The following is a 17,849-nucleotide window of genomic DNA, read 5'->3' on the forward strand; positions in this document are numbered from 1 at the left end:
AGCTCTTGTGAGAACTGATGGGAACTGAAATGGATCTCACCTATGAAACCTGAGTTTCTCCAAGCTACAGTGTTGACCTGGCCACTGGGCTTCCTGTGACTCATTACAAAATTCAGTTAAGCTTTTAAAGTAAAGTTTCTTTTCAAGCTTGGAAAAATGATGACTAGAGATCTACCACCCAGTCTCTGCTCCCTTGGATTGTACCGCTGCATGTGTCCAAAAACTAGAGGAGCATTGGGTTCCTGACTGTCCTGGCGCACTTGTCCAGATTTAGCAATTCTAGTAACCCATCAGTGCCAATGTTCTCTCTGCACCAAACTGTCTTGCAGCTTGTTGATACATGCTCTATATAAAATGGGGCTGACTAACTTGCAGAGGTGGGTGAATTAAGTTGTCATGCAGGTGTCAGACTGTTAAAGCTTTACAAGAAACAAGAACTTTTCTCTGTGCTGTGTACTAGAGATGCATGTCTACTCCTAACTCAGGCCCAAATTGTGCAGTCTCTGAGTGAAGGTGCTGATTAGTACCAAGATTTCAGAAGCAGGTTGAAACAAGCAAAGCTAATCACATTATGCTTAATATGGCACAAAGATGAGTAAGTATTTTTCTGTATCTTATGCACTAGACCAAGAAAATGTTTTACCCTAATCTTAACTTATGTGAATACTGATGTTTGTGGTTGAAATCGGGGGAGTTGTCTAAGATAGTGGTATGTAGAGGGAAGAGGGAAAAAGAGATCTTCATTTGCAGGGATCAGAAAGAAGAGTGCGCCTCTCTGAGGAGGAGGAAGAGCTAGCACCATGGAGGAGGAAGGTGAAGAAAGGATTATGGGGAAAGAATAGAATACAGATTGGAAAAGAGAATGGAAAAAAAAGAGCTATTAGTGAAAAACTGAGGGACTGGAATGTGTACATGAAAAAAAGGGAGCACCCAGGATGATGAGGAGAAGATACTAAATAGAGTGGTAAGAGTAAATCAGAGATTTGGTGTGAATAATCAGTTTGCAGCTGAGGAAAAAAATTGAGACCTCCTTATGAAGGTGTCATAGTTAATTTACTTTTTTTTTTTCTCTAGCAGGTATTATCAACTGGATATTTTGTTTGAATGTCTGGAAACTTGGCAGTGTTCAGGGCAGTTTGCCACAGTGTCCCAAAACCAGGTCTAGTTGCAAGTTCTGTTTCATGTTTTGGAAATGTATTTATTCATTAGACATGGGGTTAATTGCAACTGTTTATGATTCTCTAGGCAAAAAAACTGAGGAAAAAATAGAAATGCGTGCAGGAGATAATTTCCTAGTGCCATTTCACATTTAGTACCAGAACTACTTGTTGAACAAAACTTGTTGCTATTTACATTGTGTTCACATGAATCTGAACATTTGTACCCAAGATTTTCCTGGTCTGGCTGATTATGCAGAAGTTTGAGAAGGAAAGGCAAAAAGTGACCTCATGGGCCACCTCAAACAAAACAAGAATAAAAGGGTTTCTTTCAGTGTTTAGCTGGTTATGGCCTGAGGTGCAGAGTAGCACTGCAGAATTCCTCCTAGCCTGTTTTCTATGGCTGAGATTAGCAAGACCTGCTGGAGTTGACTTGGTAGATTGTGAACCAGAAGGGCAGAGATTTTAGTAAGTTACTGGTTAATACCTATTTGTGTGTGTGTGTGTGTGCAATGAAAGAGCTGTAAATACTACCTTATATTCTGTATAACCTGGGCATCTGCAAGGGAGGCCAGAGAAAACTGGCGGGGAAAGATGACTGAGAAATTCAGTTTGCAAGAAATAGTATATGGATGGGACCAATGAATAGGTGAGATGGAGGCTACTGAGATCAGGTCTTTGTGCCAAGTTTTTATAAGTCATGTAATTCAGTATACTGATTTATGGCTGTTTCACTTGAGGAGTTCATGCTTGTATGAGGATATTGCAGATGGAGAATTACTCTGAGTGGCAAAAAAAGTGATGTTTTAAACTTTGCCACTGACTAATGTTATTGTTGCTATGTTATGTTCCATAATGCTGGACCAGATAGGGTATTACTGCTGCTTCAAATCTTCTTTTGGGCTGTGAACCAATACACACATTAACAGCTGGGTTCACTAGCAGGAATATGTATCTGCCTGATCTGCAACTAACCTGTTAACTAACCTGATTTGGACCAATCTTGTTTTCTTCGTTTCTTTTTTCCTGTCTTATTTTGCGTATTTATATTGCCAAAGTCCTAGATTTGCCTGAGGACAGGAGTCCCCTGTGTCAGAGATACAGACAGCTACTACTGTCACAGAACAAGCAAATCCCTGTCTTTATATTTAATGTGAAATTATTGTAAAAAGTACCGACATAATAACAAAATTAATACAATAAATTTAAATTTAATATAGTTATAAATATATGAAATAATATCGAACAAAGTAGTATATATCATAGAACATATATTATTCTCTACACTACATTGTTTCTTGCTAATAATTACATTAATATTATGTATAATGTGTTATAATAACATGTAATAAATCAATTCATTAAAAGTTATCCTACTCTAGGAGCAAAACAAAAACTTCTAAAACTGAAGAGCATTATTAAATTTTGAGAGTTGAAAATATCAGAAGCTGATACATTATTTTCTATTATTGCATTGGTTATTAGACTTAGTTGTGAACAACATTCTGCTAAAAACACCAGTATCTATCATGTGTACATGAAATGGAGCAAAAAAACCAGCTGGCTGACAAATATGATTTCCTTGCCATGGGAAATGATCTGAAATGGCAAAATGTTATCTTATTGTTACATTATTCTGCAAAGAAACACATGGCAGAAAATAATTCCATTCCTTCAAATAATTCAAAATTTTATTTAAATATATATTGTTCAAGTAATGGATGGCAGATAATATCTCTGAGTTGCACTTTCTAATATTTGACTGTATTTTTAAAATAGAGCAGTAGAAGAACAAACATTGTCTATGCTACAAATGAGCTTAGAAACCCCAAGCTGGTTTGCTTACTTCGTGTGTAAATATACACACACAATGAAAGAGGCAGTCTTATACCCATGGACTTTACAATAGAAATAAAGGTAGAAAAAAGTCATATTCCCATTTTACTAGGAGAGAAGAACATAATAGAAATATAAATTGCAAATCTAGCTTCACACAATGACTTTTGTAGCATGAACAGGAATTAAACACAGATATTAAACTGACCGAGCTTTTCAAAGACTTCTTTTTTTCCTCTCTCTTCTCTCCTCTCTTTCTTTTCCTTTTTCTGAGAAAATGATGCTCACTGAGACATGAATGTTTCTACAATTATATTCTGCTTACTGAAAATTTCCTGAGATCTTGGGTGATGTATGAGGCATCGATGAAGCTTTGAATTGGGAAGGAAAGCAGGTACCTCTCTTGCATCTGTGTGAGTCTCCCTGTCATCAGGGCAGTGATGCTAGATCGGGTCTCTTCTTCCTCCCCTAAATTGGAGGTTAAAAACTCATTCTTGTTAGAGTAGCTACCAAAATTTTCAAAGTTGGAAATGCTTTCGTGAAGTGATGTCTTGGACAATATTTGAAATCCAAGCATCCACCTTCAACAACTGTTGACAATATTGATGATAAATTCATTATTTTCAACATAATTTAAGATTCACTGACAATTTCCTGCCTGTCTTCAAATTAGCAACCATGTACAAATATTATGTAGATGCACATGGAATTAAAATGTAGCAGGTATTAATAACGCTGATATTTTCTGTAATTCAGGTCATACATTTTTTCCCCTTCTGCTAGGCTGCTGAACCAAAATAACTTGTGCCTTTAGTAAACCAGCCACTCTTGATTTAAAGGCAGCCTTAAATGACAAGTTTGCCACTTTGACGGGTTCTATGTTCCTATGGCCAGTCAGACTCACCAGTAAAAACAGTTGCTTTATTTTTTCCCTGAATTTGTCTGCCTTAAACTCCTTTTTCTATCTCTCTGCTTAAAAAAAAAAAAAAAAGAGTAGCAAGCAAGCAACATTTTAACCTCATTTTTCTCCTGTTATCTTTTAGTCTTCTTTCTGACAGGCAGAACAGTTAAGCACATTAACTCAACTTATAAACACTCTCTTCATCATGCTTTTTCCATGCTTACAGTTTACACTGCTGATACGAGTGGGATGCCATATTCCACTATTGGTCCCCTCTCTGTATCCTACTGGTTTCTCCCTCATTTTCATTTGCTGCTTAGTTATTTATCAATTCAAACTCAATGATTCCTTCCTGCCAAGGTAGAATCCCTGTCAGGCAGCAGAGTTGCTATCTCTGTTCGTGGGGGCAAGGTCTAGATTCTCCTGATACAAAACGCATGATGTTTGAGACATCAGTCTCCCAAGATGATCCCCATCACACTACAATGGCCTTGGCTACTCTGCCAAACTTCTTATTACCTAGGAATTTTTCAAAAGTGTTTTTGTATACTCTTCAGGATCACAGATGGTAACATCGAATAGTACCGGGCCATGAACTGATTGCTTTCACCGTGTCTCTGATGCACAGTAATAATTCACCACTGACAACTATTTTTTGAGATCTGTGAGTTAGCCAGTTTTTAATTAGAGCTCAGTGAAACAATTCTTCTGTAAGAGAGAGTTCTGTTTGTCAAAATCCAAATGTTTTGCAAGAATGTGTCAGTTCTGACAAATATTTTTAACAAGAAAAAGTCAAAACATTTCATTTTTACTTTCTTGATTTATTTTAATAATATCAAAACATTTTGTTTTGGTATAAGATAAAATTGTTTTGACTTTATAATGTTTTCATATAATTTTCTTTTTATATTAAAGTATCTTGAACATGCTTCATTTTTAATGTACCAGCTAACACATCATATTTAACATAAGAGAAGCTCAAATGAGATGGATAAACATTATACAACTGAATTATTGGAAATATGTTGGTTGCTGTAAATCAAATTGGAGGCAACTTTTAATCCATTGCTGATTTTGAAGTAAAAAATAAAAACTGCTGTGATTAGGAAACTTTTTCAACCATTCTCCCTAACTCTGAGCTTTCTGCAAGGTAAGTTTGCATTCTGGATCTATTTAACATCCATGCTATAAATGATAAGCAGTAACAATGTTTCAGTTATAATGGTAGTATAATTGTTCCACCTACTAAAGTGAACTCATTCTGTCACTTTCTAAATGGAAAAAAAAATCTGTTTTTTATTATTATTATTTTTAGTTTTAGCTATGGAAGCTGCCTTCTTACAGTTTTTGGTCTGGGAGGGCCATGGCTTAAGATGTTGGAGCTGGGACTCATACATTAGTACTACAGATGAAGCATTGCTAAATTGGAGCCATTTCAATGAGGCACAGCAGAAAGAATGGGGGGTTCTCTTCCAAATCTCCTGGCAAATGTGTGAGCAACATGCAGCAAAGGCTACAGCTCTGACACTCACAATTTCCCCACCAACAAGAGCCCATCAGCAAAAAGCTGTTTGCAGAGAAAAGGGGTAAATCCCAGTCTCAGATGCTGCCACAAGCGTGCAGCTGGGTGCCTGAGGAGGGAGTCTGGGCAGAAACAGCTGAACCCCCACAAGTCAGCTTTTGGGAGCACCTAATTTTCAGCCAGGACATTTTCTTGACCCAGCTTAAGGTGTGGCCATGGGAGCCACCACATGGAAAGGGCAAAGTGTGGGACTGGCATCCAAAATGAGACCAAGGCTGTGCTTTTGGGCAGCAGCTCACAGCTAGGTTGGGCTGTGTGTCTCGGTGGTGGCTGCTGTGCTGCAGCAGCTTTCTGGCTCGTAAAATATGAAACGCTGCAGGGTGGCGAGGGCAGATATCCCCACTGCTGCCCAGTTGAGTGGGGCATGAAGATGGAACTTGGCCTGTTGCAGACTTTTGCCCTGATGGGTAGCTGGGCACTAAGAGAATTATTTGTCCAAGAATGATTTTTCAAAATTGTCTGTGGCTAGAGTAGAAAAGCAGAAATAAAAAAAATATAATAAATGGAATGGTGGGGAAATGGAGTTTGAAATAGAGTGTGAGTGGAAGGAATAACAGTGAAGAAATGAAAGATGGAAGCACTAAAAAAACAGCAAAAAATCTGACAGAAAAAGATGTCATATATGAAGAAAAAGTTACATGAAGAAAGTTACTGTATTTTCTTTTGCAGCTAAATAATTAATTTGAGACTTGTCATGAAAGCAGGGGAGAGACCTTCAGTGAACCTGACCACCAGGCAAGTTTGTGTAAGCAAGAGTGCAGCCCTTGCACTTCTGGGGATGTGCTTGTGTGGGGAGGGGCATGAAAGAGTCATGCATTATGCTCCTCTTTTGTCCGTCAGCTCTTCTGCAGTGTATCTCCATTTTGAGTATAACAAAATTAAGCTGATCTGGATGAACTTGGTAGAAATATTCCAAAAAGGTTGAAGGGTTTTAATTTTTACAGGCTTCAAAAATAGATGGTAATTTCTGAGTAGGACACAGGTAGTGAAATTGTGGGCCAAAAACGTCCCTGGTAGAAATTCCCATTGTGATTGAAGTGCTGTTGACATCTCAAAGTACTTCACCTATCTAAATACCTGTGCATGTGTCAAAGAACAAATGAAACTCTTCCAAATCAATAAAGATACTAAAAGCAATGGGCTTCCCATGACACAAAGGTTAGGTGGCATTTATCATTTTGCTGTTCATATACAGGTAATTGAGGCACAAAAGGTAGGTGGTTTGCCAAAGATCATTCCACCAAGGAGTACAAATTAAAAGACAAATTCTGGCGCAATGCGGAGCGCATGGCAAGACTCCAGATGATGTTAGGAAGCCTGGCTTGCCTGACAACCCCTCACAGCCCTCCATCCTCTTTGGATGTATTCCTTCTCTTAGAACTAACAGAGCACAATAATTTTTATAATGAAGGTCCAGGTCTTCAGCTTGTGTTCAGTCACCAAGCTGCAGAGAAGTCACTGGAGACTGGCAAGCTGTATACTAGCTGAAGCTCCAATACTTGTCATTTCAGGCCCAGTGCCCTGGACTCCTTGCAGGAGCTGGAGACCAGTGTTGCTGGTTGGGAGTCTGAGCAGAAGAAATGAGCAGAAGCAAAAAATGGGGATTTGCACTGTTCTCACCATCCCACGACTGGCTCCGCTTATATGCCAGCACAGTATCCTTACCCAAACAACACATTGGATTCTTGTCAGCCAATTTAAAAATAGACCTTCAGGCACAATCCTGCCTTTTCCTGCAGTTTCTGGCTTGCATGTATGTTCTTCTTTTCAACCTTTCTTTCCCCTTTTCTCTTTTGCTCCCCTCCTCCTGTCCCTACTGCAACGTGGCTGAATATCTGCCTGTGCCAAAGCCAATACTCCCATTGTTCAGTCCACGTAGGATGGTGGCATCTGAATCTGAACTCGTCCCCATGCAGCTGGTGCTGGCAGGCAGCCACCCCACAGCCTCCCCAGCATGGTCAGTGCCCAAGGAGCCTCAGCTGCCTCTTCTCAAACCGCTACGCAACATTGCAAGGGATGGCTGGAAAAACAACGTTAAGCCTCTTGCGGAATAGCTGACTTTCCACACAAGGACCCACCACTGTGGAAAAGCATGGTGAGGAGAGGCGGTCCTGTATCTGCCCTTCTGGTGTAAATGACATTTTAAATGACTGAGCTGTGTTATGACTTGAGTGAAGATTTTGCTTGTGCAGAGGAGCTGAAGGCATCTGCTCCCTAATAAATGTGTGAAGGAAGCACTTGCATTTATCGAGCTGCGGTGGAAGAGAGTTCACTTGAAAACCAGTGAGCCATAAATAAGCTTCAAGTGAAGCCTTACTCTTTTTTTCCCCAGCAACCAGCAGGCAGGTGCCCAAACCCAGTTGGGTGGGGGCAGCTGTGATCACTGTACCCCCAGCCCAGAGTGGCATAATATAGAAAATAAGAAAAGACCATAAAACTAATACAAAAAAGGTCATAAAACTCCTTCCCCACCCTGTGTGTAGAAAAACAACCACTTGGTCAAAATGGAAAATTTGATGAAATGGACATTCCTAGGGGAAATATCTGTTTTCAATTCTGTGTCACACACAAAGACTTAAGCCTGATATTTTTTTGGTTTTCTCAATAAAAAATATTTTTTTAAGAAAGTGCTCTTTTTAAAAAAGCAATTTATTTCCAAAGTACAGCTAAACTTTAAAACTTTTTAATAATACCCATTAAATATCCAAGCTGGTGAAATATTTGGCAAAAAAATTACACATGCTATTTTCAGCTTCAATATTTCAGTTTGCTCATGTCCAAACCTCTTCGGTTTGAGATTTTGGACAAAAGAAAATTTACGAAAAAATGCTGAAACAAGATTGCCTTCCCTGTCAACATTTTTCATTAAAAAAAAAAAATAATCTTTTACTGCATCTATGCAACTGTAGTCCCCAAGTATCAGGAAGTAACATTATACCAAAAAATGTATTTTCCTTACTGTACAGTGATGGTGTTACTGGCAATGACTGGTCTTGCTAGAACTCAAAGTCCTTTCTCCATCTGTAAAACCACGATGTCACCTCTTAAGGAGAAATAACCTTGCTACTTTTGAAATACAAATGCTTAGAGTGTTCCTGAACTCTTTGCAGGCTTAGATACTTAAAGTGTCATTTAAATTCATTAAGTAGCTATTTAACTAAATGAACAAACCCCTCTTTCCTAATAAGTAGATCATCTGTCTCTTTTTCTGACTTAGATTCCAAGGGACAAAAATTAACATTGTAGAGAAAGAGTAGCAATAACTGACCTAGATGCCCTTTTGCACCAGGAAGTGAATTTTGCTAAACTTTATTCTATTTCTCCCATGCAAATTCAGTAAAGTACGTTTTTAATAGAGAACCTCATTTTGGCTGAAGAACTTTTAGTGCTAGTGATGCATAAGGATGATACTTTGCTTACATCATTTGCACATCATTACCAACGATTGTTGGTATGTATACTATAGTATATATGGTATAGATGTTATGCAAAGAAGATAATTAGTCTCTATAAAATCTACACAACTTATCTTTTTTTATTATATATTTTTCTGGTAGGTATTTTATGCCCTGTCTAGAAGATCTGGAAGTATTTTTCTGGCTTGTATTCTGATTCAATAAAATGTTGACAAAGAGGTTGTAATTCCTTTGATCAAGTGAGTTGTACTCAGAATTCTTCAGATCTTGAAGTTTTTCAACAAGTAACAATCTGAAGAGGACGCAAGCTCTACTTTTCAAGCTACATTTTACAGAGACAGATAAAAAGACACTTTACAATATTTCCTGCTTGATTTGTGTCCCATAAACCAATGCCTAACATAAAGTAAAAATAATTAAATAAATAAATAAAATAAGTGAAAGAGAATAAAAAAACCCCAAATGACCTAACAAGCTACTCAGGTAACAACAGATAGTAAAGAAATATGTAATAAACAAAGTGCAAGTAGCAAGATGACATGAACATCTACGAGTTCATGTTATAGTGAGAATAAAGCACAAACTGAGTAATGTATATGAGTTTCATTCATGCCGTTTTTACAGATGTCCACCTCTCTTGTTAGCCTCCACTGAATATCATTTCTCCACCAGAGAAAATGGCTATTGACACCCCTGAATGAGAAGACTGGGGGCATCTGCCTGAGGTAGGGTTGGAAACATGGTTTCACCTGTAACTCCCTTGTTTCAAAGGTCTTCAACTTTCTCAAACTTTCACCATTTGGACTGGATTTTTCCATACAAACTCTGCATCCAAAAGTGATTATAGGTATTTTTAAAGATCGTTGCAATCAAAGAAAGGAGGCTTTTCTGTTTGGTGGGTTGTGGTGTGTTTTGGTTTTGTTTTTTTATTATTATTATTATTATTATTATTATTATTATTATTATTCTAGTTTGGTTGTTTGTTTTTAATGAGAGACTGTATTACTTTTACTTTTTTGAGTAGATACCTTTGCTCTCTGGAGGAGAACACTGTTTCTCCTCCTCACCAAGTAGACTTTTCTGAAGTTAGATTTTTCACAGTTGTTCATTGCTAAAGCCTGTTCAATAAGATGATGAATTCAACATGCTCTAGGAAAAAAATAGGACTAAAACCTGAGGCAGACTGGCTGCCACCCCCAAACTTCTGCAACATTTAGACTGGAATCTTTCTTTCTACGTAATTTAGGATATGACTATGAGTATGCTTTTCAAACGAACCTTTTATTCCATGCTACATATAATCTAATAATGGTTTGTGTCTTGCAATAGCTTGAACAGCATGCAGGAGGACTGTGCTGGACTAATGCTCCACTGTACTAATTTGCTCATGAGGCTTATTTGCATTTCTTACCTATCATTCACCTGTCTTTTCACTGGAAGGCTCCAGGCTTATGTATGTATAGGAAGCTGCACGGCAAAGTCCCTTCCCAATTATTCCCTTGCATCTCCACCATTGTGGTTGAAAAGTGTACACAAATGCACCTGGAAATACAATGATCTGATGACTTTCCATAGTAGCTTCTTCTAGGTGTTAACCAATTGCTGCTGTCTCAGATGTTTTTATTGCTAAGTCCATTTCCTCTGAGTTTAACTGCAGTCACCTCAGTGTTTTTTTTGACCCATGTCACAATATTGATAGCAGAATTGTTCATGGCACAGTAACAAATGCATAGCCCCTCCTCTTGGGTTACTGTGCTTTTTAATAGATTTTATTCTTCCTCTGAGCTACCAAGCTCTGCTAGATTGCTTCAGAGTGGGGCCTATTATTATTACTAAAATTATTACTATTATTACTAAAAGTCTCTTAGATATCTATGACCAAAATACATTTATTCAGACTGTCAAATTTAAAATTCATGACCCAAGTCTGATTATTAAAAATCTATTGCAAATTTTCTGAAGAATTATTTTATGATGCAAAATGCAACCTGAAAAAAATATGAGAATGTTAATTTTAAAAAGAGACTGAAACAAATAATAATTAGGTTTTAGCAGATTTGATCCAAGCAGAAGTAATTAGTGCATAACACTTTACTAGAAGTAAAAGGAACATGTAATTTTTTTCATCCTGCAGTAGAAGACTAAACTACATGTCACTTCCAGCACATTGTTTTATGGAGACATTGAGGCCCTTTTCTGTTCTATGAGCAAGGCTCCCTAGAGGACCAGATCTCCCACAACATACTGAATACTTTCCTGTGACCAAGCATGGTGCGTAACAAGAAGGTAAATCCCATAAGGAAAATAGAGGCACTGGGATCCTGAATAATACTCATGGAGACGCTGTGCCAAAGGAGGGAAGTACTGCATACCCTTATATGTCTTTAAATGGCATGTTGCAGATCAGCTTAACACACTGAAATGAAACAATTGATTTGGAGAATATAAAAAAACCTGATTTGTTTCTGAAGACATATGAAAACATTGAAATGTTCTTGGATGTACTCATTCTATGTAACCATTAGCTCTTCTTTGATACCTTTTCTTTGGACAGAGGTCCTAAGAAGTGTGATTCAGTGTTCCCCAATTCCTTTCCTCTGACAGACAGAATCCTGGTAGCCTTTATTCTTGAACTTCATGTAACTACTTTCATGGGCTTGGTAGTCACGAGTTTTCCTGAGTTTTCCTTTGTGCTACTTCAGACCATGAGTCAGAGTTTTCAGTAGGGATTTACATTTGTTTTTATTGCAAAACACCTCTTTTTTTTTCTTTTCTTTTTTCTTTTTTTTTTTTTTTTTTTTTCACAGTAATTTCTGGTTTGCTATTCTGTATAATGGTGTGAGCAACCTCCCTCATGAAATCCTTCAAAAATCTTCATATAGCTGAGACACAAAAGACACACAGCATACCCTAAAGAACAATGGGGAGAGGTAGTTCTGGGAGTGAGTTGCAAGTAAGAGATAGGAAGTTTTCCCCAACAGGTCCCGCAAGGCACAGCCAGCCATACAGTTGAGTCTTAAGACAATTCAGTTACAGCAGCCTGGGAAGGCTAAATTAGGAGCACTGGGATAGCATTATGGTGTCAGACCAGATGATGCTTTCTGCCTCCTGTGGAAGTTTAAAAAAGGAGTGCAGGAAGAGGTCTAACGTGTCATGAAACTTTCCCCTCCCCTGTTGCTCAGGAACTTTCTGAGCTGGAGACTTGTGGCTTTTTGTTCAACAGCCCTTGATAGATGTTCCTCCATGAATCTGTCAAATTACATTTTAAACCAATTTATATTTCTGGCTTCCAGAGTTATCTGTACTTGAGCTTAATTATGTGCCACATGGAAAAATGCTTCCTCTGCTCATTCCAGTTCTGTTGCGAGGTAATTAATTTCATGTCCTTAGGCCTCAGATGCTGAGAAGCAGCCCCAAATCTTCCCCTCCTGCCCTTTGTCGCAGTCACCAGCATGTTGAAGATCAAGTTATCTGTTCTCCAGGCTGGAGCATCCCAGGGTAGCTCTCCACTCCCCACAAAGATGCTGCTCTGTAACTGTGATCATGGCTGTTGTTCTGTCATTTCTGTATCCTTTGTGTCATTTTTGAGGGGAACAACAGGGTCTTGAAGCAGACTCTGGCACGGTGTGCAAGTCTCTTTTCTGTTTTGTTTGCTCTTCCTTCCCTCATGGTTCCCAGTGTCCTATTTGTCTTTTAGATCATCGCAAAGCATGGGCTCGACATTCCTATGGCACTATCCACAGTGACGCCAGGCTTTTCCTGAGTGATAATTAGTGACTCCATGCCTGAGCGCAGTTCTTTGCTTTTCTTGGTGTTTATGTGCTTTTCCTGGCTACCTTATCACCTACTCACCCAATAACTTTCTCCCACAGATGGACCTTTGGATTTCTGAGATGCTGCCTGTGCCAAATAATTGTGCTGCTGGCTTGTGTCACAGTCCCAGCGTGGGAGCTGCACTAGAGATGTTTGGGAGCTTAACTTGGCTACCACTGCCCTACAAGAAGTTTCCACTCTGTTTTCACTCTTAGTTTTGAAATGATTCTCAAATGTTTCTTAAAACCCCTCGGTACCAAGTGAGTTCTTGTATGGGCCTCCCTGCTGTTTTCTCCCTCCCAGCTCTCCTCCTGCTCTGGTAAGAAGGCTCTTTCATAGTCTTATGTATTGTCCCCTTTAGAAAAGTGTGACTGTTTGTTTTGTATTTGCTTAGGCCTGAGCTGTTCCCTTTTCATAGCACAAATCAGCAAGCTGATTTACATTCCTTGATTGACTGGTTAAGCTTAGCCAAGATTCAAAACTCAGTCTTGAACAGAACTGAACTTTGACATTTTCTTCTCCAGCTGCTTCTCTGAGTTCGAAATGCCACACTACCGTGAAGAGTCCCAGAATAGTGATGCTTTCTTCTAACCCTGAAAAAGACACTTTACCAACACAGCAAAAAACTGCACTATTTGTAAAATTCCTCTTTCCATCCTACAGGCTAAAAAGCTCCACTGACCCCTGTGTTCAGTGGAGCGCTACATTTCTAGACAAACAGCGTGTGTGCCCTTAGGGCTGCTTGGACAGAGGGAGTAAAAGTCATTGTGCCCAAGTGTGAAGGATTATGTTGGAACTCTCCATAACCTATAGCCTTCCCAAATACACAGAATCACTTCCAGTAAGATACACTGGATGGCTAAAAGGAAAGCTCTGGGAGACTGCTAGGCCTGGACTCAGTGGAGGTCCCTTCCTCCTGGACGTTTGCTATTACTACCTGCCATCATATCTCACTGGGACATGTGGATAGGACAATGACTATTTTATGCTGTGGCCTCCTTTTCTTTTAAAAAAGAAAAAAACCAACACCCATAGAGTTGTTTTTGTTTCAATCAACAAAAACTTAGACTTAATGGTACTTCTGTTGCATACCTACTACTGAAGGCATGGTGTACAAGTTGCTGGGGATCTCGAACATTTTTTAACCTGTGTGCAAGACCAGACTCCCTGAAAGAACAAAAAGGTTGTACCAATTAATTCAGTGCAGCTGGTAATGTTAAACCTACTCTATGTCTTAAGCTCATGATGTGCCTCTGCTGTTGCTTGTTTCCCACATTCCAAAAACAATGAAACAGTCTGTCTTCATGTTAAGCACAATAACGGTGCAACGTTGCCATGACTAGGAACAATTGTTAAAGAGATCTCCTTATTATAAATAATTACCTCACTGTATAAGCAAGCAGCCACACAGAGCAGCTTAATTTTTCTTAAATTTAATTGAAATCTGACAGTATTGCAAACTCTCAGAACACTGTAACAAAAGAGCTTGGTATGCATAAAGTAATTCGTTGCTAATTTTGTTCAGGGTTCTAATAGGTTGCTGGAAGTAGGGGACCACAAAAGCGAATATACTGCTCTAAGCTGGGATTTTTATCACTTTCTAAGTGACACAGTGAATGACAGGGAAAAGCTGCATGATAGTGTCTGAGTGGGTATTGATGGCTGTTCAGTGCTAAGTGATGCATTGGCACTGAAATATAGCGAAAGAACAAATCATCAGTGACTTTTCTATTTTATTCTTTCAGGAAGAAAAACCCACATCAAGAATTGCAAAACCTGAATTAGATTTGTTAAAAAAAAGATCAGCTAAAGGAAACACACAGCAGACAAGCCTGGTTGTGTGCCCACACTCTCTCAGCCATAGCTGCAGCAGCACAATAGGTGGGGGTCTGTGAAAAGCACTGGAACAATTTTGAGGAGATCCAGGTTGTGCTTTTGATAAATCTGACAAGCTCTGGAGCATATCTGGAAAACTGCTGGAAAGAAAAAAAGGCAAGGGAAAAGGATGATATTCCTTCTGTCCACCTTTGTACACCCAGCACTGGTGCCTATATTGAAAAGCTGGGGACAAACTCTTTCAGCTGCTTATGCAGAGCAGGCAGGAAAAATAACTCTGATCTCTGCTGTCCAAACCACACTGAATGCAATGCATGATGCATACGAAGCATAATACCTGCTACTTTGTCCAACAGTAGGGCAGTGAATTGTGGCCCTCCCAGAACATGGCACAGGTATTTCTCCATTTCACATTAATACATTTTGGGTTTGAGAAGTGTGACTGATTTACTTGCCCTGTGGTTTAGGCACCCAAACACCCCTAACTCGTGCATGCCAAATACCAGTGCATGCACTGATATTTGTGGGTCAGGTCCCCAGGCTGGCCACGTTCAGCCCTGCAATGTATCAACAGCACAAAATGTGCAGAGAGTAGGTGGATCTAGATTTCTCTTTAAGCAGAGAGGGTCCAGGGACTCATAAACAACGTCATTTGGGGGGGGCGGGCTGGACTGATGAGTGGTCTGGAAATTCCTGACACTCTGTGCCCCTAGGCTGGCAGGGCTGAGCTCAGTTCCTGCTAAAACCACAGAGGTTGTGTTCAAAAAGTATGAAGAGTGTAGGATTAGGAAGGAGATGACCTCACTGATGAGGTCTGGACTCCACCCTCCTTTCTCCATGGGGGGTGATAGCTGCTGTGCAGATGACTGCAAGTTCCCCTCATCCCAACACGGTCTGGACATGATCAGTGACCTCATGGGCTTATTATTGCTTCTTACTTCACTTGCATTTTTTCACTTGCATTTTTCATTTACCCATCCAATATTTTATTTCTCTCAGTACTTCTTAAACTACCCCTGGGTCCTATTATCAGCCATAAAAAAGGGGAACTAAGAATAATTTTGCTTACACTGCTAGGGTAGAGGTCAGTCTTTGGCAGTAAAATTGTTTGAAGTTTTACTAGTACAAAAATAATTTAAAAAACCCAAACCAAACAAAATAAAAGGCAATCAATCAGCTCTCATATGTCCTAAACAAAATGAGAGTTCATCTGCAACACACTCTGTCTAAACAGGTCTATGTCCTGGCAGACCTTTGAGGGGACACCACAGCTCACTGTAAGGGTCGCCATAGACCACATGTAGGAAAGGAAAGAGCCAAAAAAAATATATCCATCAGTCCCTATAAACTAGACTGTTCCTCAGGGCATATAGGGTATATATACAGGGTATAGGGTACCCTGTTTTAATTTGGCTTAGTTAACCAATGTCCTCACAACAGTAATTAGGAGTGTGCATCAAAACAAGGGAACGAGCATCTACAACTGGCATAGATCAATAAACCTTTCATAAATGAATCACTGGAGTTGCTTCAATAGCATGTAGCAGCTCAGAAATTACTTGGTTCACTTTTAAGAGCTACACAGTTAAGAAAGCCATTGGCAACCCAGGGATTCATGAACCAACTACATTAATAAAAAAATACTTAGTATACTTCATCAAGTCAGCACAGATCAGAGCAGTGTACCTAAAGACTGTCTTTTCACACCTCTCCCTGGGTTGTGAGAAAACCAGAGCTCTGCATTTGTGAGACTAGCATGCCTGTCCATTAATATGAAACATCTGTCTTTTACAGGTTTTACATTTTTAAAAATAATTTTTTACACTGTATACCTTCTTGGTCAAAGACTAAAATGGAGGTGGTGGCATATTTACCCAGAAGGTGAGGTAAGTTTTGTTCCCTGCAGTTCATACCATGCAGTCATAAAGTGGCAGGTGACCTGCAATACCCTGCCTACAGTCACCAAGGGTCAAGAAGCAGAGCATTTAGGTACAATGAGTGTGCCTCCTTTTCTCATTTCCTAGCAAATTCATCATCACAGGAATCTGTAACCAGCAAGCTGATTCAGTAAGCAAAACAAAAATGAGTCAAAGCTGTTGGATGGCAGAACCACCATCTTGGCTTCCACTTTGAGGAAGACTTGACTCTAAAAAAACCCCATCCTTTTTCAGGAAAGAGAAGAACAAAAAAAGAAGCAACACATAAATTAGAAGTGAAAGGCCTTCATACCACAAACACACACTTGTGGGGCTCAGAGCCTGACACATAGGCAGCTGGGCAGGGCCTGCACCTCCTGTGGGGAGGGCACAGGTATTCCTGCCGAGAGATGCTGTGGGCACAAGGTGAAGTGGGGTACAGCAGAGAGGAGTAAGATCAGGGAGCAGTAAGGAAGGAGAAGTTTTGTGTGAGTTCTATTGTGGCCTGCCAGGCACCACCCCCCAAATCAGCCCTCAGGGTTTCCACCTGGAGCCTCCTCTGAAAATCCTGCCCGTGGCTGCTTGGGGTGACCCTCAGTGCACATGAGGGTCTGGCTGTTGCTCTGCTCCCAGAGTAGGTGGTGTGTGAGGTCGGACCAGCCTGGCTCGGGTGAGGAGCTGGGGAGAAGCAGCAGCGGGAGGCAAGCCTGTGTCAATCAGCTGCTGGCATTGCAGTGTCATTAGGCAGGAGAGATTAAAAATAGGCTTTTGCAATCTAGCAAGCGGAAATATCAACCAGATGGCAGAGGAAGGAAAGAGATGCTGTTCCCACCCTTAAGGTAAGGACTTTTGTTAAATTATGAAGTGTCAGAAAGCTGGAGAAGAAGAAGGCACTGTGTAGCCCAGTGCAGGGTGCTGGGGGCAGCAAGGTCTATGAGCTTGAGCTCTCTCAGGGGGTTGATGTCTGTCTGTCTCCTGTGGTGTGGCTCATAGGGGCTACTGTGGTCCTCCCAACTGTCGTGACAAAGATGTAAGATGCAGCAAGCAACTTCTACCTGCTGGGGTGGGGAGTTGTGTCTGCCATGGGCAGTGGCTGAGTGGAACTGCACTGAGAGAGGCAAATGGTGTCCTTCGGCTGACTTGGTGGCTGTGGCTGCTCAGCTCAGGTGTGAAGTTTTGCCTTTCACCTGAGGCATGTGGGTAGCTTGTTAGCCAAATACTGACAGGTCTGAGGTTGCTTAGGTTGAGTGCCTCTCATCTTGTGTACTGGTAGATCACAGAGAAAGGCCTGGCTGAGGAGCCGTGGCACAGTGTCTTGTCCCACTGGCAGGGTGAGCCATTAGCCTACCAAATGTGCATGAGAGAAAGCTCAGGCTGGTTTTTGTGTTGCCA

The sequence above is a fragment of the Apus apus genome, chromosome 1 (assembly GCF_020740795.1).
Source record: "Apus apus isolate bApuApu2 chromosome 1, bApuApu2.pri.cur, whole genome shotgun sequence".
NCBI classification, from domain to species: domain Eukaryota; kingdom Metazoa; phylum Chordata; class Aves; order Apodiformes; family Apodidae; genus Apus; species Apus apus.